The 26,813-nt window shown below is 45.2% G+C and overlaps 11 non-coding genes across 11 annotated transcripts; 1 reads left to right on the forward strand and 10 right to left on the reverse strand.

The window, feature by feature from the left end:
- Window positions 1-11,750: 11,750 nt before the first annotated feature.
- Window positions 11,751-11,822, forward strand: trnae-cuc (transfer RNA glutamic acid (anticodon CUC)). Its single transcript has one exon. It is a non-coding gene; the product is annotated as a tRNA-Glu (tRNA).
- Window positions 11,823-20,017: 8,195 nt separating this feature from the next.
- LOC147271164 (U1 spliceosomal RNA) lies at window positions 20,018-20,181 on the reverse strand. The gene has a single exon (XR_015116898.1). It is a non-coding gene; the product is annotated as a U1 spliceosomal RNA (small nuclear RNA).
- A 542-nt stretch (window positions 20,182-20,723) lies between these two features.
- LOC147271165 (U2 spliceosomal RNA) lies at window positions 20,724-20,914 on the reverse strand. Its single transcript, XR_015117312.1, has one exon. It is a non-coding gene; the product is annotated as a U2 spliceosomal RNA (small nuclear RNA).
- Window positions 20,915-21,500: 586 nt separating this feature from the next.
- LOC147271166 (U1 spliceosomal RNA) lies at window positions 21,501-21,664 on the reverse strand. Its single transcript, XR_015116526.1, has one exon. It is a non-coding gene; the product is annotated as a U1 spliceosomal RNA (small nuclear RNA).
- A 542-nt stretch (window positions 21,665-22,206) lies between these two features.
- On the reverse strand, window positions 22,207-22,397 carry LOC147271167 (U2 spliceosomal RNA). The gene has a single exon (XR_015117416.1). It is a non-coding gene; the product is annotated as a U2 spliceosomal RNA (small nuclear RNA).
- A 586-nt stretch (window positions 22,398-22,983) lies between these two features.
- On the reverse strand, window positions 22,984-23,147 carry LOC147271168 (U1 spliceosomal RNA). The gene has a single exon (XR_015116527.1). It is a non-coding gene; the product is annotated as a U1 spliceosomal RNA (small nuclear RNA).
- A 542-nt stretch (window positions 23,148-23,689) lies between these two features.
- On the reverse strand, window positions 23,690-23,881 carry LOC147271169 (U2 spliceosomal RNA). Its single transcript, XR_015117329.1, has one exon. It is a non-coding gene; the product is annotated as a U2 spliceosomal RNA (small nuclear RNA).
- A 586-nt stretch (window positions 23,882-24,467) lies between these two features.
- On the reverse strand, window positions 24,468-24,631 carry LOC147271170 (U1 spliceosomal RNA). The gene has a single exon (XR_015116529.1). It is a non-coding gene; the product is annotated as a U1 spliceosomal RNA (small nuclear RNA).
- Window positions 24,632-25,173: 542 nt separating this feature from the next.
- On the reverse strand, window positions 25,174-25,364 carry LOC147271171 (U2 spliceosomal RNA). The gene has a single exon (XR_015117124.1). It is a non-coding gene; the product is annotated as a U2 spliceosomal RNA (small nuclear RNA).
- Window positions 25,365-25,490: 126 nt separating this feature from the next.
- Window positions 25,491-25,681, reverse strand: LOC147271172 (U2 spliceosomal RNA). The gene has a single exon (XR_015117125.1). It is a non-coding gene; the product is annotated as a U2 spliceosomal RNA (small nuclear RNA).
- Window positions 25,682-26,267: 586 nt separating this feature from the next.
- LOC147271173 (U1 spliceosomal RNA) lies at window positions 26,268-26,431 on the reverse strand. The gene has a single exon (XR_015116530.1). It is a non-coding gene; the product is annotated as a U1 spliceosomal RNA (small nuclear RNA).
- Between the last annotated feature and the right edge of the window lie 382 nt (window positions 26,432-26,813).

The raw sequence follows: 26,813 nt of genomic DNA on the forward strand, positions 1-26,813 counted from the left end.
TAACTGTCGCATTATTTTGAGGTTTGTAGCAACTCTCAGTACATGACTGTCAGCATCACTTTGAGGTTATTCGAAACGTTCACTCCATTACTGTTAGCATCATTTTGAGTTCATTAGCAATTCTTAATAAATCACTGTCGCATCATTTTGAGATCTTTAGCAATTCTTCTGACATCACTGTCGCATTATTTTGAGGTTCGTAGCAACTCTTAGTACATGACTGTCAGCATCACTTTGAGGTTATTCGAAACTTTCACTCCATTACTGTTAGCATCATTTTGAGTTCATTAGCAATTCTTCCGACATCACTGTCGCAATATTTTGAGGTTCGTAGCAACTCTTACGACATTACTGTCGCATTTTTTTGAGGTTCGTAGCAACTCTTACTACATGACTGTCAGCATAACTTTGAGGTTATTCGAAACTTTCACTCCATTACTGTTAGCATCATTTTGAGTTCATTAGCAATTCTTCCGACATGACTGTCGCAATATTTTGAGGTTCGTAGTAACTTTTACTACATCACTGTCGCATCATTTTCAGATCATTAGCAATTCTTCTGACATCACTGTCACATTATTTTGAGGTTCGTAGCAACTCTTACTACATTATTGTTGCATTATTCTAAGGTTCGTAGCAACTCTTACTACATTACTGTCAGCATCACTGAGTTTCTTCGCAACTATCACTACATTACTGTTAGCATCATTTTAAGTTCATTAGCAATTCTTCCGACATCACTGTCGCAATATTTTGAGGTTCGTAGCAACTTTTACTACATTACTGTCGCATTATATTGAGGTTCGTAGCAACTCTTACTACATGACTGTCAGCATCACTTTGAGGTTATTCGAAACACTTCCTACATTACTGTAAGCATTACTGACTTGATTAGCAACTATCACTACATTACTGTTAGCATCATTTTGAGTTCATTAGCAATTCTTCCGACATCACTGTCGCATCATTTTGAGATCATTAGCAATTCTTCTGACATCACTGTCACATCATTTTGAGGTTCATAGCAACTCTTACTACATTATTGTTGCATTATTTTAAGGTTCGTAGCAACTCTTCCTACATTACTGTCAGCATCACTTTGAGATCATTAGCAATTCTTCCGACATCACTCTCGCATTATTTGTGTTGTTGAGATATTCTCATGACATCACTGTAGCATTAAATTGAGTTCATTAGCAACTCTTACGAAATGACTGTCAGCATCACTTTGAGGTTGTTCGAAACTCTTACTACATTACTGTAAGCATCACTGAGTTTCTTAGCAACTATCACTTCTTTACTGTTAGCATCATCTTGAGTTCATTTGCAATTCTTCCGAAATCACTGTCGCAATATTTTGAGGTTCGTAGCAACTTTTACTACATTACTGTCGCATTATTTTGAGGTTCGTAGCAACACTTATTACATTACTGTCAGCATCACTTTGAGGTTATTCGAAAGTTTCACTCCATTACTGTTAGCATCATTTTGAGTTCATTAGCAATTCTTACCACATCACTGTCGCATCATTTTGAGATCATTAGCAATTCTTCCGACATCACTGTCGCATTATTTTGAGGTTCGTAGCAACTCTTACTACATTATTGTTGCTTTATTACTACATTATTATTATTATTACTATATGTCTCTCAGCATCACTTTGAGGTTGTTCGAAACACTTACTACATTACTGTAAGCATCACTGAGTTGATTAACAACTATGACTACATTACTGTTAGCATCATTTTTAGTTCATTAGCAATTCTTAATAAATCACTGTTGCATCATTTTGAGATCTTTAGCAATTCTTCCGACATCACTGTCGCAATATTTTGAGGTTCGGAGCAACTCTTACTACATGACTGTCACCATCACTTTGAGGTTATTCGAAACTTTCACCCTATTACTGTTAGCATCATTTTGACATCATTAGCAATTCTTACTACATCACTGTCGCATCATTTTGAAATCATTAGCAATTCTTACTACATAACTGTCAGCATCACTTTCAGTTTATTAGCAACTATCACTACATTACTATTAGCATCATTTTGAGGTTAGTAGCAACTCTTACTACATGACTGTCAGCATCACTTTGAGGTTGTTCGAAACACATACTACATTACTGTAAGCATCACTGAGTTTTTTAGCATCTATCACTACGTTACATTTAGCATCATTTTGAGATCATTACCACTTCTTCTGACATCACTGTCGCATCATTTTGAGATCTTTAGCAATTCTTCTGACATCACTGTCGCATTATTTTGAGGTTCGGAGCAACTCTTCCTACATGACTGTCATCATCACTTTGAGGTTATTCGAAACTTTCACTCCATTACTGTTAGCATCATTTTGAGTTCATTCGCAATTCTTACTACATCACTGTCGCATCATTTTCAAATCATTAGCAATTCTTCTGACATCACTGTCACATTATTTTGAGGTTCGTAGCAACTCTTACTACATTATTGTTGCATTATTTTAAGGTTCGTAGCAACTCTTACTACATGACTGTCAGCACCACTTTGAGTTTAATAGCAACTATCACTACATTACTGTTAGCATCATTTTGAGTTTCATGAGCAATTCTCACGACATCACTGTAGCAATGAATTGAGTTCATTAGCAACTCTTACTAAATGACTGTCAGCATCACTTTGAGGTTGTTCGAAACTCTTACTACATTACTGTAAGCATCACTGAGTTTCTTAGCAACTATCACTACATTACTGTTAGCATCATCTTGAGTTCATTAGCAATTCTTCCGACATCACTGTCGCAATATTTTGAGGTTCGTAGCAACTTTTATTACATTACTGTCACTTTATTTTGAGGTTCGTAGCAACTCTTAGTACATGACTGTCAGCATCACTTTGAGGTTATTCGAAACGTTCACTTCATTACTGTTAGCATCATTTTGAGTTCATTAGCAATTCTTAATAAATCACTGTCGCATCATTTTGAGATCTTTAGCAATTCTTCTGACATCACTGTCGCATTATTTTGAGGTTCATAGCAACTCTTAGTACATGACTGTCAGCATCACTTTGAGGGTATTCGAAACTTTCACTCCATTACTGTTAGCATCATTTTGAGTTCATTAGCAATTCTTCCGACATCACTGTCGCAATATTTTGAGGTTCGTAATAACTTTTACTACATTACTGACGCATTATATTGAGTTTTGTGGCAACTCTTACTACATCATTGTTGCATTATTTTAAGGTTCGTAGCAACTCTTACTACATTACTGTCAGCATCACTGAGTTTCTTCGCAACTATCACTACATTACTGTTGGCATCATCTTGAGTTCATTAGCAATTCTTCCGACATCACTGTCGCAATATTTTGAGGTTCGTAGCAACTTTTATGACATAACTGTCAGCATCACTTTGAGGTTATTCGAAACCTTCACTCCATTACTGTTAGCATCATTTTGAGTTCATTAGCAATTCTTAATAAATCACTGTCGCATCATTTTGAGATCTTTAGCAATTCTTCTGACATCACTGTCGCATTATTTTGAGGTTCGTAGCAACTCTTACTACATGACTGTCAGCATCACTTTGAGGTTCTTCGAAACACTTACTACATTACTGTAAGCATCACTGACTTGATTAGCAACTACCACTACATGACTTTTAGCATCATCTTGAGATCATTAGAAATTCTTACTACATAACTGTCAGCATCACTTTGAGTTCATTAGCAACTATCAGTACATTACTGTTAGCAGTTGTTGAGCAATTCTCAAGACATCACTTTAGCATTAAATTGAGTTCATTAGCAACTCTTACAACATGACGTTCAGCATCACTTTGAGGTTATTCGAAACTTTCACTACATCACTGTCGCATCATTTTCAGATCATTAGCAATTCTTCTGACATCACTGTCACATTATTTTGAGGTTCGTAGCAACTCTTACTAAATGACTGTCAGCATCACTTTGAGGTTGTTTGAAACTCTTACTACATTACTGTAAGCATCACTGAGTTTCTTTGCAACTAACAGTACATTACTGTTAGCATCATCTTGAGATCATTAGCAATTCTTACTACATAACTGTCAGCATCACTTTGAATTTATCAGCAACTTTCACTCCATTACCATTAGCATCATTTTGAGGTTAGTAGCAACTCTTACTACATGACTGTCAGCATCACTTGGAGGTTGTTCGAAACACTTACTACATTACTGTAAGCATCACTGAGTTGATTAGCAAGTATCACTACATTACTGTTAGCATCATTTTGAGTTCATTAGCAATTCTTCCGACATCACTGTCGCAATATTTTGAGGTTCGGAGCAACTTTTACTACATTACTGTTGGGATCATCTTGAGTTCATTAGCAATTCTTCCGACATCACTGTCGCAATATTTTGAGGTTCGTAGCAACTTTTATTACATAACTGTCGCATTATTTTGAGGTTCGTAGCATCTCTTAGTACATGACTGTCAGCATCACTTTGAGGTTATTCGAAACGTTCACTCCATTTCTGTTAGCATCATTTTGAGTTCATTAGCAATTCTTAATAAATCACTGTCGCATCCTTTTGAGATCTTTAGCAATTCTTCTGACATCACTGTCGCATTATTTTGAGGTTCGTAGCAACTCTTACGACATTACTGTCGCATTATTTTGAGGTTCGTAGCAACTCTTACTACATTACTGTAAGCATCACTGACTTGATTAGCAACTACCACTACATTACTGTTAGCATCATCTTGAGATTATTAGCAATTCTTACTACATAACTGTCAGCATCACTTTGAGTTTATTAGCAACTATCACTACATTACTGTTAGCATCATTTTGAGTTGTTGAGCAATTCTCAAGACATCACTTTAGCATTAAATTGAGTCCATTAGCAACTCTTACAACATGACTGTCAGCATCACTTTGAGGTTGTTCGAAACACTTACTACATTACTGTAAGCATCATTTTGAGTTCATTAGCAATTCTTCCGACATCACTGTCGCAATATTTTGAGGTTCGTAGCAACTCTTACTACATGACTGTCAGCATCATTTTGAGGTTATTCGAAACTTTCACTACATCACTGTCGCATCATTTTCAGATCATTAGCAATTCTCCTGACATCACTGTCACATTATTTTGAGGTTCGTTTCAACTCTTACTACATTACTTTCAGCATCACTTTGAGATCATGAGCAACTATGACTACATTACTGTTCGCATCATTTTGAGTTCATTAGCAATTCTTACGACATCACTGTCGCATCATTTTTAGATCATTAGCAATTCTTCCGACATCACTGTCGCATTATTTTGAGGTTATTAGCAACTCTTACTACATCACTGTCGCATTATTTTGAGTTTATTAGTAACTATCACTACATCACTGTAAGCATCATTTTGAGGTTATTAGCAACTATCACTACATTACTGTTAGCATTATTTTGACTTCATTAGCAATTCTTACGACATCACTGTCGCATCATTTTGAGATCATTAGCAATTCTTCAGACATCACTGTCGCATTATTTTGAGGTTATTAGCAACTCTTACTACATCACTGTCGCATTATTTTGAGTTTATTAGTAACTATCACTACATCACTGTAAGCATCATTTTGAGGTTATTAGCAACTATCACTACATTACTGTTCGCATTATTTTGACTTCATTAGCAATTCTTACGACATCACTGTCGCATCATTTTGAGATCATTAGCAATTCTTCAGACATCACTGTCGCATTATTTTGAGGTTATTCGCAACTCTTACTACATTACTGTCCGCATCATTTTTAGGTTACTCGAAACTCTAACAACATGACTGTCAACATCAATTTGAGGTTATTCGAAACCTTCACTACATTACTTTTAGCATCTTTTTTAGTTCATTAGCAATTCTTACGACATCACTGTCGCATCATTTTGAGATCATTAGCAATTCTTCTGAAATCACTGTCGCATTGTTTTGAGGTTATTAGCAACTCTTACTACATTACTTTCCTCATCATTTTTAGGTTACTCGAAACTCTAACAACATGACTGTCAACATCACTTTGAGGTTATTCGAAACTTTCACTACATGACGGTTAGCATCATTTTGAGTACATTAGCAATTCTTACTCCATTACTGTCGCATCATTTTGAGATCTTTAGCAATTCTTCCGACATCACTGTCGCATTTTTTTGAGGTTCGTAGCAACTCTTTCTACATGACATTCAGCATCACTTTGAGGTTTTTCATAAAACTTGCTACATTACTGTTAGCATCATTTTGAGTTTATTAGCAATTCTTCTGACATCACTGTCGCATCATTTTGAGATCATTAGCAATTCTTCTGAAATCACTGTTGCATTGTTTTGAGGTTCGTAGCAACTCTTACTACATGACATTCAGCATCACTTTGAGGTTTTTCATAACACTTGCTACATTACTGTTCGTATCATTTTGAGTTTATTAGCAATTCTTCTGACATCACTGTCGCATTATTTTGAGGTTAGTAGCAACTCTTACTACCTGACTGTCAGCATCATTTTGAGGGAGTTCGAAACACTTACTACATTACTTTAAGCATCACTGAGTTTATTAGCAACTCTCACGACATTACTTTTAGCATCATTTTGAGTTCATTAGCAATTCTTACCACATGACTGTCAGCATCACTTTGAGGTTATTCGAAACCTTCACATTACTGTCGGCATCATTTTTAGATCATTAGCAATTCTTCCGACATCACTGTCGCATTATTTTGAGGTTCGTAGCAAGACTTACTACATTACTGTAAGCATCATTTTGAGTTCATTAGCCATTCTTACTACATCACTGTCGCATTATTTTGAGGTTCGTAGTGTGGCAAGGCGAGCAGTGGGGAACAGTTGCCGACAACGCCACCTGGGGGCTTTCACCCCAGGATATAAACAAAATTTCAAAATGACCAGGCTTCAATTTGAACAAAGGCACACAGTTCGAGAAATACAACAGGAAAGGATCGTGATATCCAATTATAAAATACTTTTATTAGAAAAATAGTTTAAAATGAGCAACAGACTAAATGAATACCAATGGATATAATAAGGAGTGCAAGAGGAATTACCGAAAGGAAAAGGGGACAGGACTTGGGCTTACCACGACAGCGGTAACGAAAAGGGGAGGGATCCAAAAAAGCTACACTGCGCCCGTGACACAGCAAACCAAAAAAACATGAATAAGGAACCACCACCAGGGGGACCGCTGCCGCTCTGGGCCCTCAACACCTGTCAAAGAAAAGAAAAGAACACCATCAAAAACATGAAATCAAGGCAACCCTCACACACGAACCAAATATAGCTACCCCAAATAACCCAACAGAAACTGTTTTAAATCCAAATGATCAAAATGGGGAGCAAAAGGCAATAATAATAATAATAATAATAATAATAATAATAAGGGTTCTAAACAATAAATCAAATGTAACCCACAAAAACTAACAGTAATAATTCAAAGAAAGAAATAACAAATAGAAAAGGAATAAACTCAAGTAATTAAGGAAGTTTCTGCCCCTCTTATAAAAACCAGTCTCCAAGGGGGATGGCTCAGCGCCGATGAGGGTCGGGATGCCCTCTCTTGGTCCACGTTGAGGCTCTTATAAAGGCCGTAGTGCACGGCTTTAACCGCCGTTACTGGGAGCAGCGTCCGTTATGAGCCGAATCAGCAATCGTATAATTTTGAGATCATGAGCAATTCTTCCGACATCACTGTCGCATTATTTTAAGGTTCGTAGCAACTCTTACTACATGACTGTCAGCATCATTTTGAGGGAGTTCGAAACACTTACTACATTACTGTAAGCATCACTGAGTTTATTAGCAACTATCACTCCATTACTGTTAGCATCATTTTGACTCCATGAGCAATTCTTACTACATCACTGTCGCATCATTTTTAGGTTCGTAGCAACTCTTTCTACATGACTGTAGCATCATTTTGAGGGAGTTCGAAACTTTCACAACATTACTGTAAGCATAAACATTTCCTACCGGAGAGCAGAATCGTGGCGTCAGACGAGGCAGGAGGAGGAAGCCCGCAGCCCAGACTACACAAACGATGGCCGGAAGAGGATAATCAGAACACCACAGATCATCGGCAGCTTGATATGAAAGGCAGACAACTACGCGTCTTACCCACAGAAAGCGCACCACGCACACACCGGCCCAAGGGAGACAGCCCAGCTCCCGGTAACACCACACCGCTGGACGGAGCAAAACTGGAGTAAACAGGGGGCCCATGACATAGAATAATGGAGCAGAGCAAGCATGCATACCTTTGTTTGTAACCGATCTGCTGACCAGCGAGACGCCACCACGCACGGCTGTCGGCTCCGTAAAGGAGGGAGAGGAAGTGGAAAGGACGGAGAAGGGTCGGACCAGGTCTACTGCTAGGTGACCACTCACTATCGTCTGCCACACTGCCCCTCACGGTGGGGAGTGTAGCGCTATCCTGCCACAGTACATTTGTTTAATTCTTTTGCTCTTGCACTTTAATTAAAATGGACTTGACTTGAGAACGTTTTGTTTCAAAATATAGATGAATTCCCAGATTTATAGGTAGCATGAGTATGAAGTTGCACTTGCACCCGGTGGGAAAATGTCCTCTGCATTTGACTCTAACTATGTAGGAGCAGTGGTAGCAGTGTCAGCCTGGGGGCTTGGTCAAGATCAATGACAGGAGTAGCAGACAGGTCATATCCATAGCATGCATGTTGTTTGAGAGGAGTAAGGGTACACTGTTGGTCTCTCACCTGATGCGCTGTCATCAGCACAAATGATCTGTTCCTAAACATCAAAATCTACCATCCCCCCTGATTTTTTTTTTACAACTCAAGTACTGGTTAACACTTTAGAAAGCCTTCATTCAGAGCTGTGAAGAACCTTGAACCTGATATCCCAGACATCAAAGTGGGCCACTAACCACTGACCCTGAGATCAAAGTGAGCGCTCTGATCTCAGAGGTCTGGAATATTTCCCATCCCATGGCCCTTCAAATAAGACCCCTGTGTCACTGTCTCAAAGTTTTCAACCGTATTTGTTTGTTAAATTAAAACCAGACGACCACTGTGGTCCTTTTTACACGGTAAGTAAAGCACAGATGCCCTGGTGGACCTGTTTGCACCCTGGACTTTGAATCCAGTGACCTGAGTCCAAGTCTCCGTTCCAGCAGGTTTCCTGCAGCCTTCAGCAGAGCTGCCATGTTTCTCTGTAGAGAACTAAGTGATGCTCTCAGCAGGTTGAGGGCACCACCAACAAGTGAGGTATGAACCTCTGACTTCCTTCTTGTCAAACAGGAAACTCCTAGTACCTCATTTGAGTAAAGTACCTCATATTCCTGACATCCAAGTAGTAGTGAAGTGGAGGAAGAAGGTAGGAGATCTCCAACAGGATTTTTCTTTCCTCTGTCCTCCTTGATCTCATGGATCACCACAGTCAAGGGGAGACTCAAGCTCCCGGATGGATCTGGCACTCAGGAACTGCTGAGTTTTCCAGTGGACTTTGTTCCATCCATGGTTCAGGAACAGGACTCCTCCTGGTTAACCTGGTATCTTTCCACCCAACTGTGGGTTCTTGGAGAATTTTTCATGTCATGTCAAGAAATCAGGCTGGTGGGTTTTTCAATGAGAGAAATTCTGGTAACTTAATTAAGTGGCATGTTTGTTGAAGCATTAATTAACTGATAAATTAAGGAAGGCCTGGCCAGTCTTTGCTCCCAGGTCATACGATGGAGTTAGAAAGTCCTGAATAAATCTGGAGTTCCATGATTTCCTTGTGGTTCTTGTTCCTTTTGCCAATGTAGTCTGGAACAAGAGCAAGATGAACCTCCAAATATCAACAGGTTGATTGCAGGTGATGTCAAGTGGTATTTAGAGGAGCCTCCTCCTTGTGTTTGGTTCCATGGTGGAAGGGTGAGAACTCTGGATCCAGTGATCCCAGTTCAAGTTTTGGTGGGACCTTCCTGTCTGGAATGTGTCCCATGTAACAAACTGATCAAGAGATGTTACGTGGTTCTAATGTTCTGGTTCATTTCTTGTCCTTTAGAAAAATGAAAATCATTTCTTACTGCCATGAACTCAACTCTGCCCTGTGTCACTGTCTAAAAATCATCATTTGTTTGTGAAAAAATCAGGGTAGGTTTGTCAGACTTTGTCAGACCTTTCCCCAAATTATCATTTGTTTGTGGAAATTAGATCCAGAAAACCACTGCAGTCACTCATACATGATTAGTGCCATACTTTGTCTCACACGTTTCATCTTTGATGGTTCCATGGTGGAATGGTGAGCACTCTGGACTGTGAATCCAGTGATCCCAGTTCAAACCTCAGTGGGGCCTCCAGCAGGTCTCTGACAGGTGTTGATAGAGGAGTTGTGGCTGCTGACTACAGTGGAAGACACCATCACCCATGATGTTTCGAAGCTCTCAGCTCCTTCAGTCACATGACTGGGTCATCCTGATTGGATGACATGGACCCACCTGATCCATGTCAGCCTTGTTGGAGCAAAAAAGGTGGATCAGAGGAATCAGTGGATCAAGACTCAGGTGGCAGATGAAGAATCTCTGTATTCACAATGGAGTCAGAGAAATCTTCCAACGTGAGAGAACGTGACAGACCATTTTATACTGAAGACAGGCTGTGTGTGTGTGTGTGTGTGTGTGTGTGTGTGTGTGTGTGTGTCCCTACTGACTGGAAACTGAATAATAACCAGACTGACTTTTGTCATGGACCAAGTCTGGTTGAGTCACTAAATTCATAACTGAAGTGATTATTTAATTAATAAACAGAACATTTGTCTAAAGTCATGATCAAATTCATGTAAAATCTGAGCAACGAGGGTTTGAAAATGTTCCAATGAGCCAAACCAATGTTGACAGTTAAAAGAAGCCAATGTGGGAGGATTCTTTCTGTCTCAGCAGTAAAGACCAATCCCACAGCTCACGTGAAGCATCAGGTCCTCTGTGAGAGGTGGGAATCCAACCAGGGACCTTTAGATCCACACCAATCTTCCCTGACCTCATAGAAACTGGAACCTTTCAACAAATAAATTCAAATTCAACTTAGCAGCAAGTCTAGAAATGTTGCTAACTTGCTAATTCCTGTTAGCTCCAGATCAGACAATGCAGGCTCACCTTCACGCTTGGTTGTACGACCGCCACCAGTTGAAGCTTCTCTGGTTCAACAAACTCTGGGGACTCAAGACACAAGTCAGCACCGGTGCAGGTCCAGATCCAGATGTTAGCTGAGGGGGACAATGGCTTAAGGGAGCTCCAGGGAGTTGGTTTGAACTGGTCCCTCATCTCTGTGAGTAGAAACCATCTGAGGTGGAGGGGGAAGGTCTGCTTTGACCTCCTGATCTCCCAGTAAAGCCAGTATAGATGTTGAGCTTGGAGGAGTTGATGGCCTCCTTCGTCTTCTTGTTGGAGATGTTTGCTAAACTCAGCACCACCACAGATCAGAGGAACGTCCACTTGTCAGCTGGACACTGGAGTTTCTAGTGACCTGCAGGATCTTAGTTGTGGTGGCAGCAGGCCTGTTCCAAGAGCTTTGCTCACATTCCTGATCAGGCTCCATAATGGTTCTGGACCACTGAGTGATAGAAGCTGATCCTGCGGGTGGACTGTCTTTAGGGGGCTGAGGTGTCTGGTGGTCTTGGTGGACCCTCTGTGGTCTCAGCTTGAGATGCAGAGTCCTGTGTTCTTGAGTCATTGTCTATAGTCTCTGTTGTTGGAGAGCTCAGTGTGGTCCCTGATGGTCTAGTGGCTAGGATTCGGCGCTCTCACCGCCGCGGCCCGGGTTCGATTCCCGGTCAGGGAATGAGTTATTTAGAGGTTGAGGGAGAGGTGATCAGGTGGTCCACATGATGGTGGAGGTGATGAACTGTGAGTCCATCATGGCTCCACTCTCACCCCCATTGTAGTGTTCTTGGTTCACTCTACCATGGCCCCATGTTGAAGGGTGACTGTCTCATTCAGGTTCAACCCTTTGTTAGACTCTATTAAGTCACTGACTCCTGCAAGGACAAACTGTAATCCTCCTTAGTCGCTTTGGCTCCTTGCAGCACAGAAAGTCCATTCACTGATGTAGGAACTGGAAAACTTAGAGCTCCAGTCCTCAGTTCCTTGCACCAAAGAAAGGAGGGAAATGCAATCAATGTTGAATTCATTTACATTTCTTATATTTGATCAAAGCTAGAACTTAATAAGCTGCCATCGACCTTGATGACCAACTCCTTCACTGTGTAGTTCAAAGTCCCTGGTTTGATTTGTGTCAGGACTTCAGAAGCTCCAATCCTCTCTAAGTTCTAGTGAGAGTGGAAGAGATTATAAATGAGAGAAGCAGGGCCCTCCCTCAGAACTGAACCAGCTCAGTTGGGAGAGCCTTAGACTGAAGATCTAAAGGTCCCTGGTCCGATCCCAGGTTTCAGCAGAGGAGCAGCATTGACTTTACTTTCCAGTGGAGGAACTGCAGACATGAAGGAAACTAACATCTTGTCCTGTGCATTCTTGTGACATTCAGGACATTTTTGGAGCCTCTTGTTGGATTTTGCCACAGAGAATCAGAGCCAATCAAAAGCATGGTGGACTTCAACATGGAGGACTGAACAAGTCAAGAAAGCATCAGTTTGACCTTCACAGGTGTTTCTGTTCCTGTCTCAATGCTGTAGAAAGAGCCTGAGGAGCTCAGACGGTAGAGCATCAGACTTTTAATCTGAGGGTCCAGGGTTCAAGTCCCTGTTCAGGTGCTGTGGAGGTTCCAGTGTTTGACAACATGGTACTGGATGAAGTTTAGTGTTGAACAAACTGTCAACATTAAAAGTAGAAGTGTTCTTGTCTTGCCACTGTGAGACTGTTGCTAGAAAAGTGACCAATAATAATTTCATGTGGCATGCAATTAACAAAAGACCTACATTGATGGTCGAGGGGGGCTGGAGCCTATCCCAGCATCTACAGGCCAGAGGCGGGGTTCACCCTGGACAGGTCGCCAAAACCATTCACACTCACATCTACAGTCAATTTAGAGTGTCCAATCAGCCTCATCCCAAATTACATGTCTTTGGACGGTCGGAAGAAGCCGGAGTACCCAGAGAGAACCCACGCATGCACGGGGAGAACATGCAGATTCTGCACCCGAGCCTGGACTCAAATCCAGAACCTTCTTGCTGTGAGGCCACAGTGCTGACCCCTAAACCATCATGCTGCCGTGGTCTCATATACTTTTCTAAATTGTGTTTCTTTCATGTCCTCCTGAGATCAAAGACAGAATTCTAGCTACTGTCAAAGCCCTGATGACATCATCAGGAATTCTGGCTTTGATCTGGAGACTCTTGCTTTAATCTGAATTTGATCTGACTAATGTTTTAGTTTAGGTTGCATGATACCGACCACCTCATTTGTCCTGATGGACTGGTGACCTGTCCAGGGTGAACCCTGCCTCTTGAACAGTGTCACCTGGGATCGCCCCCCCCCCCCCCCATGACCCTTAAAGGATAAGAACAGAAAGTGGATGGAGGGATGGACTCAACACTGAAATCAGCTGATCTGATCCACATTCTAATGTTTCCTGTCCCTCTTTAGGAGTCAGTGAGAATAGTAGTGTATATAATAATGTATATCCAACCTTGTAGTATCTTTCCAAAACTTTTAGGATTTCTTCTTGTTTCTACTTGTAGTTTTAGTGTCTGGATCTTTTCTTTTGATGTCCTGCTGTCTGCTCTTTGCTTTTGGAGCTTCCTTCAACAACTACCAGGCCTCCTGGGTACTGTAGGAAACATGGTCAAGTTCTTCTGACTTCTCCAGGAACATCCTGCTCACATTGGTCTGTCTTCATTTTGACTCCTCCCACTGCCACAATGACCAGCCTTTATACTCTTGGTGACTGGGGCCCTGGTTGCTGCAGGCCTCAACACCAGCCTGTGGTTGTGAGCAGGGCAGAACAGAACTGACAGTATCTCCCATGCAGGACCTGGGTCAGCGCCTGGTGCCAGCTGGGGCACCGCTTTAACCTGGACCCCTAGAAGATCTTCTCCAGGAACTGGCCTTTTTGGTTCCATCAAGGCCTGAGAGGATGGTGAAGAGTGATCCACCACCAGGCAGCACAGTCAGCAGCAGCCATTTTGTTCCACTAGAATCAAGTATGATAGTGACAGACTGGTGAGTACTTGCTAACTGACACTTCCTGTTTTTACTGCTATTCTTCCATGAATGTGCTCATGTTGGCTGGTCCCCAACCACAGTTTCAAAGCCATGATGACATCTTTCATCAACAATCAGACTTATTTTTTCTCTATTAGGACAAATAAGGTTCCAACTGACACGGCTGGCCAACGTCCTGGAGTTCATTCAGCCTGGAGAACCAGGTGCTGGTTCCTTCTTTTACCAGGCAGGAACGGGCAGCAGATCCAAGATCAGTAGGTGAAGATGTCTGCTTTGACTGGTAGGAGGAAAGAGAGCAGGAGAGCTGGTCAGAGACAAAGACAGATCATGAAGAAGGAGTGCTGTATTCTGCTAGCACATGCTAGTGACAGTCAGAGATCAGGAGTCTCAGCAGGGAAAGATTCATGTCTTATTTCAGAGGACAATTGGACGTTCACTGGAAGACTGTGAATGTTTGAGGGTCAGAGGAGAAAAGAGGACAAGTGCACCTGTTGTGTGTGATGGGGCACCAGCATGGAGGAAGTTGTCAAACATTTTGAGCGAAAAAGCGTGAATCTTCAAGGAAAGAATTAAAATGATTTAGTTAACAATGAGGTCTCTGTCATAAAACAAAAGGAACAACTGACTCCCTCACCATTTCCACCCTCTTCAACAGATTCACATTTCAAAACAACCAGGTTTATTTTGTTCCCTTCTTTTAGCAGAGGATGGTTTTGATCCATCCACCTCTGGGTTCTGGGCCCAGCACGCTTCCTCTGTAAATCCATATTTTGGGTTCTGGCTTGTTCTGCTTTTCATTTTGTGTTTGTATTAAAGTTCTGTTGCTTAAAAAAAAGAGTTTTTTGCCTTTTTAAAAACACACACACACACACACACACACACACACTACAGCCAAGCATATAGAATGATACAGTCTGAGGTGGTTTTGACTGGTCGGCACCAATGTGCACTGTTTGGCACTGAAGTCATGTGACTGAAGTCATCCAGTCATGTGACTGAAGTCATCCATTCATGTCAGTGATGTCACTCTGCAGGACTGTCACTGCCGTCTCATTCTAGAAAAGAATCCAGACTCCACCTGTGGCTCCATGATAACTGATGGACCTCTGGTTGGAGGCTGGACGATGATGTTTGGTCTGGGGGGGTTAAGATGGTGGGGCTGTTTCAGTTCTAGTGCTGAAGGCTTTCACCATGACAGTCAGACTCTCCTCTGTCCTTCATGGTCCCTCAAATGTGCAGTGTGGACCTCACACACTGAATTTAGCCTGAAAACTCTTCATGAACAGCAGGAGACTCAGAGTCTCTGTGGCGCTCGGCTGTTAACAGAGAGGCTGGTGGTGGGAGCCCCCCAGGGACCAGGACCAGGCTCTACTGGTGCTGAGGACTCAGTTGATCAGCTGCTGAGTTGCTACTTGATGTCAGCATTGGTCTGTTTCATCCTGAGTAGTTTGATCCTAGCAGAGTCGCTGCATCAATGATCTGAATGTGGACGGACAGACTGACCCTCCACAGCAGACGCCTGTCACAGATCTCTGGATGAGACACTTTGAGGTAAAGCCAGGTTCTGCCAGTCCCACTCACATGTTTCAATCACATGTTCAGAGATGGGTTTGTTGTTCCTGAATCCATTTCTTATTTTCTGATCACCTTGTGGATTGTTCATCATTCTCCTCATCACCATACTTTAGGTTGCAGTACGAACACCTGAGTTAGTCTGGGGTTGCAGGAATCATACAGCATCCAGATAATAGCAGGCTGAAACATTTATTTAAAAGAGTTTAACATGGTTACACACACACACACACACACACACACACACACACACACGTGTATCAACATGATGTTCCGAATGTTTCACTGTCTGTGGTTGTCCAGCTCTCCTTGCCTCTTCACTGTCATTGTCAGAACTCGGAGCAGTCTTCCTCTCCAGGTGATGTCTCTGAGTGATGATGATTGCTGTCTGTTCAACCAGCTTCATTTGTTGATATCTGAGAAGGACTGAAGACAGCAAAGTGTGCTGATTGGCCAACAACCCCTCACAGGTCAAAGGTCACTGCTCTGAGGCGGACCAGTTTACTGTAACAGTGGTGGCACCATCCACTGCTGGCGCTCTCTTCAGTGCTTCTTGTTTCTGCCCTTTGTCTGTGAGCTCCTGGAGCAGCTGGGCCGCCCCCCCCCCTTTTCTTTTCTATTCCTCTAATTTATTTTTTGATTTTCTATTTTTGTAATTCATCATCGATCTCGGCTCACGGTCGCTACACTCTTGACCTCCTGTGAGCCTTGAAGAGAGAGAAGCCACCTTTGTGTCGGAGAAGAGCAGCTTAGTCCAGGCAGCCAGCAGCCTGAGACCAGAGGGTAGCCAATCAACGCGCTTCCCTTCTTCATCGAGCGAATCTCAGCGGGAGCCACGGTCGACGAGGTGGAGGCTTTGGAGGCCGTCCTCCCACCAGTTCGTTGGAGAGGCGTCGTACATCGATGGGAGAATCCAGCTGAGAACGTAAGCCGGTTACGTTGGTTTTCACCGATTCAGGCCTGGACTCCTGTGTCGCTGCCAAACTCCGCCTGACTCCGTAGAGCTGGTCAGCCTCCACTCAGTCCTCTTCATTTGGTTGGAGGTCACCATCGTTCATCCTACACACCTTTCCACCTGCCTCTTAGCCGTCTACTTGAAGCTCAGATAAATCCAGGCTAATTCATACCTGCTACTCAATATGGGCCTTAATTACTCTGCTGGAATTATCACTCTGTCTTAAGGGTTTTCTTCATTGTATTAAATCCTCTTTAATTTCCAAGAAGTCTTCCAACTCATTCATTCATGCAAGCCACTGATCCACAAGACCTCATTGATGAGCTTCAACCTGAGACTGAGTGTTTCTCGTTGGACGAGACACCCATTCAATGAGACTCATTGTCAGTCCATTGAAATCTACTGGTGTTCCTGGTGAGTTGATTTAACAACATGAGCTGACAGACTCTACATTCAGGTAGGAACCACCACATCCAGGGGTCTGGACCTTTGAGCAGGCAGAGCCATCAAAGTAGCAGACTAAGCTAGCAGACATTAGCATTGAGAAGAAACTGATACCTGAGCCTACTTTTGGGTCTGGTCAAGTGATGACACAATAATATGACATCATTGTCAGACTGACGCCTGCTCAACACTGACCAAACGCCGCCCTATTGTATTGTGGGAAATTTCTGCTTGGCTCGCGTCCATCAAAACACACAAAGAAATTTCTCCAGAATCAGGATTGACAGTGGATACAATTGATTCCACACTGGTTTCGGGTGCAGGTGTGGAATTTCAGACACAGTCTGTGTTTGTGTTGTTCATTCAGTGATTTTTCTTACAATTCCCAATCAAAGCCCCACATTGCTAATGAACTCAAAATGATGCTAACAGTAATGTAGTGATAGTTGCTAATAAACTAAGTGATGCTGACAGTAATGTAGTAAGAGTTGCTTCGAACCTCAAAGTAATGCGACAGTGATTTCAGAAGAATTGCTAATGATCTCAAAATGATGCGACAGTGATGTCGTAAGAATTGCTAATAAACTCAAAACGATGCAAACAGTAATGTAGTGATAGTTGCTAATAAACTCAGTGATGCTTACAGTCATGTAGTAAGAGTTGCTACGAACCTCAAAATAATGCAAGAATAATGTAGTAAGAGTTGCTAAAAACCACAAAATAATGCGACTGTGATGTCGGAAGAATTGCTCATGATCTCAAAATGATGCGACGGTAATCTAGTAAGAGCTGCTAATAAATTCAAAATGATGCTAACAGTAATGTAGTGAAAGTTTCGAATAACCTCAAAGTGATGCTGACAGTCATGTGGTTAGAGTTTCGAGTAACCTAAAAATGATGCGGACAGTAATGTATTAAGAGTTGCTAATAACCTCAAAATAATGCGACAGTGATTTCAGAAAAATTTCTAATGAACTCAAAATGATGCTAACAGTAACGTAGTGATAGTTGCTAATAAACTCAGTGGTACTTACAATAATGTAGTAAGAGTTTCAAACTCCCTCAAAATGATGCTGACAGTCATGTAGTAAGAGTTGCTACTAAACTCAAAATAATGCGACAGTGATGTCGGAAGAGTTGCTAATGAACTCAAAATGATGCTACAGTGATGTAGTAAGAGATGCTAAAAAACTAAAAATGATGCTGACGGTAATGTAGGAAGAGTTGAAACTAACGTTAAAATTATGCTACACTGTTGTCATAAGAATTGCTAATACACTCAAAATGATGCTTACAGTAATGTAGTAAGTGTTTCGAACTACCTCAAAGTGATGCTGACAGTCATGTAGTCAGAGTTGCTACGAACCTCAAAATAATGCGACAGTGATGTTGGAAGTATTGCTAATGAACTCAAAATGATGCTAACTGTAATGGAATGAAAGTTTCGAATGGCCTCAAAGTGATGCTGACAGTCATATAGTAAGAGTTGCTACAAAACTCAAAATAATGCGACAGCGATGTCGGAAGAATTGCTAATAAACTCAAAATGATGCTGACGGAAATCTAGTAAGAGCTGCTAATGATCTCAAACTGATGCTACAGTGATGTTGTAAGAATTGCTAATGATATCAAAATGATGTGACGGTCATGTAGTAAGAATTGCTAATGAACTCAAAATAATGCCAACAGTAATGTAGCGATAGTTGCTAATAAACTCAGTGATGCTTACAGTAATGTCGTAAGTGTTTCGAACTACCTCAAAGTGATGCTGACAGTCATGTAGTAAGAGTTGCTACGAACCTCAAAATAATGCGACAGTGATGTCGGAAGAACTGCTAAGGAACTCAAAATGATGCTAACTGTAATGTCGTGAAAGTTTCGAATAACCTCAAAGTGATGCTGACAGTCATGCAGTAAGAGTTGCTACGAACCTCAAAATAATGCGACAGTGATGTCAGAAGAATTGCTAATGATCTCAAAATGATGCGACAGTGATGTAGTGAAAGTTTCGAATAACCTCAAAGTGATGCTGACAGTCACCTGGTTAGAGTTGCGAGTAACCTAAAAATGATGCTGAGAGTAATGTAGTAAGAGTTGCTAATAACCTCAAAATAATGCTACAGTGATGTCGGAAGAATTGTTAATGAACTCAAAGTGATGCTGACAGTCATGTAGTGATAGTTGCTAATAAACTCAGTTATGCTTACAGTAACGTAGTAAGTGTTTTGAACAACCTCAAAGTGAAGCTGACAGTCATGTAGTAAGAGTTGCTACTAACCTCAAAATTATACTACGGTGATGTCGTAAGAATTGCTAATGATCTCAAAATGATGCTACAGTGATGCCGGAAGAATTGCTAATGAATTCAAGAATGATGCTGACAGTAATGTAGTGATAGTTGCTAATAAACTCAAAGTGATGCTGACAGTAATTTATGAAGAGTTGCTAAAAACCTTAAAATAATGACACAGTAATGTAGTAAGAGTTGCTATGAAACTAAAAATAATGCGACAGTGATGTAAGAAGAATTGCTAATGATCTGAGATGAGAGTCAGGGTTTTCCAAGTTGATCTCCTCCCACGCATGAATTCTCTCTGGTATCCTTCCACTTACTGCGAAGACGAGCCGTGGATGTATTGTCCTGAGCCCAGGGCTTGTCAGATACCATGACCCTCAACTAAATGTGGCAGAAACCCTGCCCTCTTCATTTAGGGCTGGAAGGTGTGAGAGATACTGGGAGCTCATCGAGGCTACGTCCTCCGCGGTCTCCTCAGGCTGGCCAGCACAAGAGGAGACCGCCAACTGGCCGGGACAGGCGGTCACCGTTGTTGTTGTTGCCGCCGTGGTCGGCCTTTCTTTCTTTCTTTCCTTTTTTCACACGATCACAGGGGAGAGCGCGGACGCAGTCCCCCACTGTCAGAAATTATGCAGTTGAGATTCCCACATTTGGGGAATTCACCAGGGTCATCACAGCCCCAGTGCAATGGCTGAGCCTCACCCGGGGAGAACCACCTTGCTGATCATGGTATCTCCCCTGCCAGGTAAGTATGACTCGCTGAGCTTAGGAACAGACATGAGCTCCAGGGACACAGCCTTCTGACTGACAGGCAGGGAGGCCGACACAGCGCCTGATCTTTCCTACCTTGTGCCAATCTGCCGCGTGCGCAGCCCCCTTTGTTTCTCACAACGATGCCGGATGTCGGATATCCCAAGCCCGGGAAGCTCAGGCACATTGAAGGTTCAGGTCTTTCAGAGTGCATTCCAAAGCCTTTTGGGAAAGGCTCAGAGAGCAGTGCCGTCAGCGGACCTCCATCCTTATCTGGAGTGCAAACGGAGCCACAACTTGACGCCCAGCGGCAGCGCGGGCGGAAATCCAGCCCCGGCCTCATGTGCAGCACTCGAGAGTTGGCCTGAAGAGCACGGGATTTGCTCCTGACAAAAGGGGAGGGGCCCGCACTGTTCCTGGAAGGCCATTGCGGCCGCAGGCTGAGGAAAAGCTGCAGTGCAGGAGGAGAACCCTGGTCCGGCTTTGGGTGGAGCAGGTGAGCGAGTGCCTGGCGGAGGCTTGTTTTATTTCCGACGAGAAATGCGGGGCATTGCACCACTCCTGGGAACACTGCAATACCAGGTTGATGCGTGGAAAGGACGGAGCAAGCTCCCGTTCCATCTCCCTGTTCCAAAAAGCAATTTAATATATGGTTCCCGGATAGGGAACGTACCAGATATTAAACTGATAAGAACAGATACTACACTTGATCTTAGCCAAAAGGCCGAGAAGCAATGCCTGTCAGCCACCCGACGTGAGAGCCAGCACCCCCGGTACAGCCAATCCCGGCCGCGGCTGTGGGCAGGAACTGCAACATTTTGGGTGGCGACACAAAATGCAGTGCCATAAACACTACATCTGGCACACTGGTTGTCCCCACTGCTATCCAAAGCAAAGGCAATCGGTGCCTTCACCCTGCTATGCTAGTGGGGCGACTCAAAGTAAAACAAAGCGGTGTTCAAAGCCACAAGCCAGCGACTCATCCTGGAGTCGGGGTTTTCCAAGTTGATCTCCTCCCACGCATGAATTCTCTGGTATCATTCCACTTACTGCGAAGACGAGCCGTGGATGTATTGTCCTGAGCTCAGGGCTTGTCAGATACCATGACCCTCAACTAAATGTGGCAGAAACCCTGCCCTCTTCATTTAGGGCTGGAAGGTGTGAGAGATACTGGGAGCTCATCGAGGCTACGTCCTCCGCGGTCTCCTCAGGCTGGCCAGCACAAGAGGAGACCGCCAACTGGCCGGGACAGGCGGTCACCGTTGTTGTTGTTGCCGCCGTGGTCGGCCCTTCTTTCTTTCTTTCCTTTTTTCACACGATCACAGGGGAGAGCGCGGACGCAGTCCCCCACTGTCAGAAATTATGCAGTTGAGATTCCCACATTTGGGGAATTCACCAGGGTCAGCACAGCCCCAGTGCAATGGCTGAGCCTCACCCGGGGAGAACCACCTTGCTGATCATGGTATCTCCCCTGCCAGGTAAGTATGACTCGCTGAGCTTAGGAACAGACATGAGCTCCAGGGACACAGCCTTCTGACTGACAGGCAGGGAGGCCGACACAGCGCCTGATCTTTCCTACCTTGTGCCAATCTGCCGCGTGCGCAGCCCCCTTTGTTTCTCACAACGATGCCGGATGTCGGATATCCCAAGCCCGGGAAGCTCAGGCACATTGAAGGTTCAGGTCTTTCAGAGTGCATTCCAAAGCCTTTTGGGAAAGGCTCCGAGAGCAGTGCCGTCAGCGGACCTCCATCCTTATCTGGAGTGCAAACGGAGCCACAACTTGACGCCCAGCGGCAGCGCGGGCGGAAATCCAGCCCCGGCCTCATGTGCAGCACTCGAGAGTTGGCCTGAAGAGCACGGGATTTGCTCCTGACAAAAGGGGAGGGGCCCGCACTGTTCCTGGAAGGCCATTGCGGCCGCAGGCTGAGGAAAAGCTGCAGTGCAGGAGGAGAACCCTGGTCCGGCTTTGGGTGGAGCAGGTGAGCGAGTGCCTGGCGGAGGCTTGTTTTATTTCCGACGAGAAATGCGGGGCATTGCACCACTCCTGGGAACACTGCAATACCAGGTTGATGCGTGGAAAGGACGGAGCAAGCTCCCGTTCCATCTCCCTGTTCCAAAAAGCAATTTAATATATGGTTCCCGGATAGGGAACGTACCAGATATTAAACTGATAAGAACAGATACTACACTTGATCTTAGCCAAAAGGCCGAGAGGCGATTGCTTTCAGCCACCCGACGTGAGAGCCAGCACCCCCGGTACAGCCAATCCCGGCCGCGGCTGTGGGCAGGAACTGCAACATTTTGGGTGGCGACACAAAATGCAGTGCCATAAACACTACATCTGGCACACTGGTTGTCCCCACTGCTATCCAAAGCAAAGGCAATCGGTGCCTTCACCCTGCTATGCTAGTGGGGCGACTCAAAGTAAAACAAAGCGGTGTTCAAAGCCACAAGCCAGCGACTCATCCTGGAGTCGGGGTTTTCCAAGTTGATCTCCTCCCACGCATGAATTCTCTGGTATCATTCCACTTACTGCAAAGACGAGCCGTGGATGTATTGTCCTGAGCTCAGGGCTTGTCAGATACCATGACCCTCAACTAAATGTGGCAGAAACCCTGCCCTCTTCATTTAGGGCTGGAAGGTGTGAGAGATACTGGGAGCTCATCGAGGCTACGTCCTCCGCGGTCTCCTCAGGCTGGCCAGCACAAGAGGAGACCGCCAACTGGCCGGGACAGGCGGTCACCGTTGTTGTTGTTGCCGCCGTGGTCGGCCCTTCTTTCTTTCTTTCCTTTTTTCACACGATCACAGGGGAGAGCGCGGACGCAGTCCCCCACTGTCAGAAATTATGCAGTTGAGATTCCCACATTTGGGGAATTCACCAGGGTCAGCACAGCCCCAGTGCAATGGCTGAGCCTCACCCGGGGAGAACCACCTTGCTGATCATGGTATCTCCCCTGCCAGGTAAGTATGACTCGCTGAGCTTAGGAACAGACATGAGCTCCAGGGACACAGCCTTCTGACTGACAGGCAGGGAGGCCGACACAGCGCCTGATCTTTCCTACCTTGTGCCAATCTGCCGCGTGCGCAGCCCCCTTTGTTTCTCACAACGATGCCGGATGTCGGATATCCCAAGCCCGGGAAGCTCAGGCACATTGAAGGTTCAGGTCTTTCAGAGTGCATTCCAAAGCCTTTTGGGAAAGGCTCCGAGAGCAGTGCCGTCAGCGGACCTCCATCCTTATCTGGAGTGCAAACGGAGCCACAACTTGACGCCCAGCGGCAGCGCGGGCGGAAATCCAGCCCCGGCCTCATGTGCAGCACTCGAGAGTTGGCCTGAAGAGCACGGGATTTGCTCCTGACAAAAGGGGAGGGGCCCGCACTGTTCCTGGAAGGCCATTGCGGCCGCAGGCTGAGGAAAAGCTGCAGTGCAGGAGGAGAAGCCTGTTCCGGCTTTGGGTGGAGCAGGTGAGCGAGTGCCTGGCGGAGGCTTGTTTTATTTCCGACGAGAAATGCGGGGCATTGCACCACTCCTGGAAACACTGCAATACCAGGTTGATGCGTGGAAAGGACGGAGCAAGCTCCCGTTCCATCTCCCTGTTCCAAAAAGCAAATTTAATATATGGTTCCCGGATAGGGAACGTACCAGATATTAAACTGATAAGAACAGATACTACACTTGATCTTAGCCAAAAGGCCGAGAAGCGATGCCTGTCAGCCACCCGACGTGAGAGCCAGCACCCCCGGTACAGCCAATCCCGGCCGCGGCTGTGGGCAGGAACTGCAACATTTTGGGTGGCGACACAAAATGCAGTGCCATAAACACTACATCTGGCGCACTGGTTGTCCCCACTGCTATCCAAAGCAAAGGCAATCGGTGCCTTCACCCTGCTATGCTAGTGGGGCGACTCAAAGTAAAACAAAGCGGTGCTCAAAGCCACAAGCCAGCGACTCATCCTGGAGTCGGGGTTTTCCAAGTTGATCTCCTCCCACGCATGAATTCTCTGGTATCATTCCACTTACTGCGAAGACGAGCCGTGGATGTATTGTCCTGAGCTCAGGGCTTGTCAGATACCATGACCCTCAACTAAATGTGGCAGAAACCCTGCCCTCTTCATTTAGGGCTGGAAGGTGTGAGAGATACTGGGAGCTCATCGAGGCTACGTCCTCCGCGGTCTCCTCAGGCTGGCCAGCACAAGAGGAGACCGCCAACTGGCCGGGACAGGCGGTCACCGTTGTTGTTGTTGCCGCCGTGGTCGGCCTTTCTTTCTTTCTTTCCTTTTTTCACACGATCACAGGGGAGAGCGCGGACGCAGTCCCCCACTGTCAGAAATTATGCAGTTGAGATTCCCACATTTGGGGAATTCACCAGGGTCAGCACAGCCCCAGTGCAATGGCTGAGCCTCACCCGGGGAGAACCACCTTGCTGATCATGGTATCTCCCCTGCCAGGTAAGTATGACTCGTTGAGCTTAGGAACAGACATGAGGTCCAGCGACACAGCCTTCTGACTGACAGGCAGGGAGGCCGACACAGCGCCTGATCTTTCCTACCTTGTGCCAATCTGCCGCGTGCGCAGCCCCCTTTGTTTCTCACAACGATGCCGGATGTCGGATATCCCAAGCCCGGGAAGCTCAGGCACATTGAAGGTTCAGGTCTTTCAGAGTGCATTCCAAAGCCTTTTGGGAAAGGCTCCGAGAGCAGTGCCGTCAGCGGACCTCCATCCTTATCTGGAGTGCAAACGGAGCCACAACTTGACGCCCAGCGGCAGCGCGGGCGGAAATCCAGCCCCGGCCTCATGTGCAGCACTCGAGAGTTGGCCTGAAGAGCACGGGATTTGCTCCTGACAAAAGGGGAGGGGCCCGCACTGTTCCTGGAAGGCCATTGCGGCCGCAGGCTGAGGAAAAGCTGCAGTGCAGGAGGAGAACCCTGGTCCGGCTTTGGGTGGAGCAGGTGAGCGAGTGCCTGGCGGAGGCTTGTTTTATTTCCGACGAGAAATGCGGGGCATTGCACCACTCCTGGAAACACTGCAATACCAGGTTGATGCGTGGAAAGGACGGAGCAAGCTCCCGTTCCATCTCCCTGTTCCAAAAAGCAATTTAATATATGGTTCCCGGATAGGGAACGTACCAGATATTAAACTGATAAGAACAGATACTACACTTGATCTTAGCCAAAAGGCCGAGAAGCGATGCCTGTCATTGCGGCCGCAGGCTGAGGAAAAGCTGCAGTGCAGGAGGAGAACCCTGGTCCGGCTTTGGGTGGAGCAGGTGAGCGAGTGCCTGGCGGAGGCTTGTATTATTTCCGACGAGAAATGCGGGGCATTGCACCACTCCTGGAAACACTGCAATACCAGGTTGATGCGTGGAAAGGACGGAGCAAGCTCCCGTTCCATCTCCCTGTTCCAAAAAGCAATTTAATATATGGTTCCCGGATAGGGAACGTACCAGATATTAAACTGATAAGAACAGATACTACACTTGATCTTAGCCAAAAGGCCGAGAAGCGATGCTTGTCAGCCACCCGACGTGAGAGCCAGCACCCCCGGTACAGCCAATCCCGGCCGCGGCTGTGGGCAGGAACTGCAACATTTTGGGTGGCGACACAAAATGCAGTGCCATAAACACTACATCTGGCAAACTGGTTGTCCCCACTGCTATCCAAAGCAAAGGCAATCGGTGCCTTCACCCTGCTATGCTAGTGGGGCGACTCAAAGTAAAACAAAGCGGTGTTCAAAGCCACAAGCCAGCGACTCATCCTGGAGTCGGGGTTTTCCAAGTTGATCTCCTCCCACGCATGAATTCTCTGGTATCATTCCACTTACTGCGAAGACGAGCCGTGGATGTATTGTCCTGAGCTCAGGGCTTGTCAGATACCATGACCCTCAACTAAATGTGGCAGAAACCCTGCCCTCTTCATTTAGGGCTGGAAGGTGTGAGAGATACTGGGAGCTCATCGAGGCTACGTCCTCCGCGGTCTCCTCAGGCTGGCCAGCACAAGAGGAGACCGCCAACTGGCCGGGACAGGCGGTCACCGTTGTTGTTGTTGCCGCCGTGGTCGGCCTTTCTTTCTTTCTTTCCTTTTTTCACACGATCACAGGGGAGAGCGCGGACGCAGTCCCCCACTGTCAGAAATTATGCAGTTGAGATTCCCACATTTGGGGAATTCACCAGGGTCAGCACAGCCCCAGTGCAATGGCTGAGCCTCACCCGGGGAGAACCACCTTGCTGATCATGGTATCTCCCCTGCCAGGTAAGTATGACTCGCTGAGCTTAGGAACAGACATGAGCTCCAGGGACACAGCCTTCTGACTGACAGGCAGGGAGGCCGACACAGCGCCTGATCTTTCCTACCTTGTGCCAATCTGCCGCGTGCGCAGCCCCCTTTGTTTCTCACAACGATGCCGGATGTCGGATATCCCAAGCCCGGGAAGCTCAGGCACATTGAAGGTTCAGGTCTTTCAGAGTGCATTCCAAAGCCTTTTGGGAAAGGCTCCGAGAGCAGTGCCGTCAGCGGACCTCCATCCTTATCTGGAGTGCAAACGGAGCCACAACTTGACGCCCAGCGGCAGCGCGGGCGGAAATCCAGCCCCGGCCTCATGTGCAGCACTCGAGAGTTGGCCTGAAGAGCACGGGATTTGCT

This window comes from Aulostomus chinensis, chromosome 1 (genome assembly GCF_037954235.1).
Source record: "Aulostomus chinensis isolate RoL2024-O1b breed Wild chromosome 1, RoL_Achi_v1.0, whole genome shotgun sequence".
Classification (NCBI taxonomy): domain Eukaryota; kingdom Metazoa; phylum Chordata; class Actinopteri; order Syngnathiformes; family Aulostomidae; genus Aulostomus; species Aulostomus chinensis.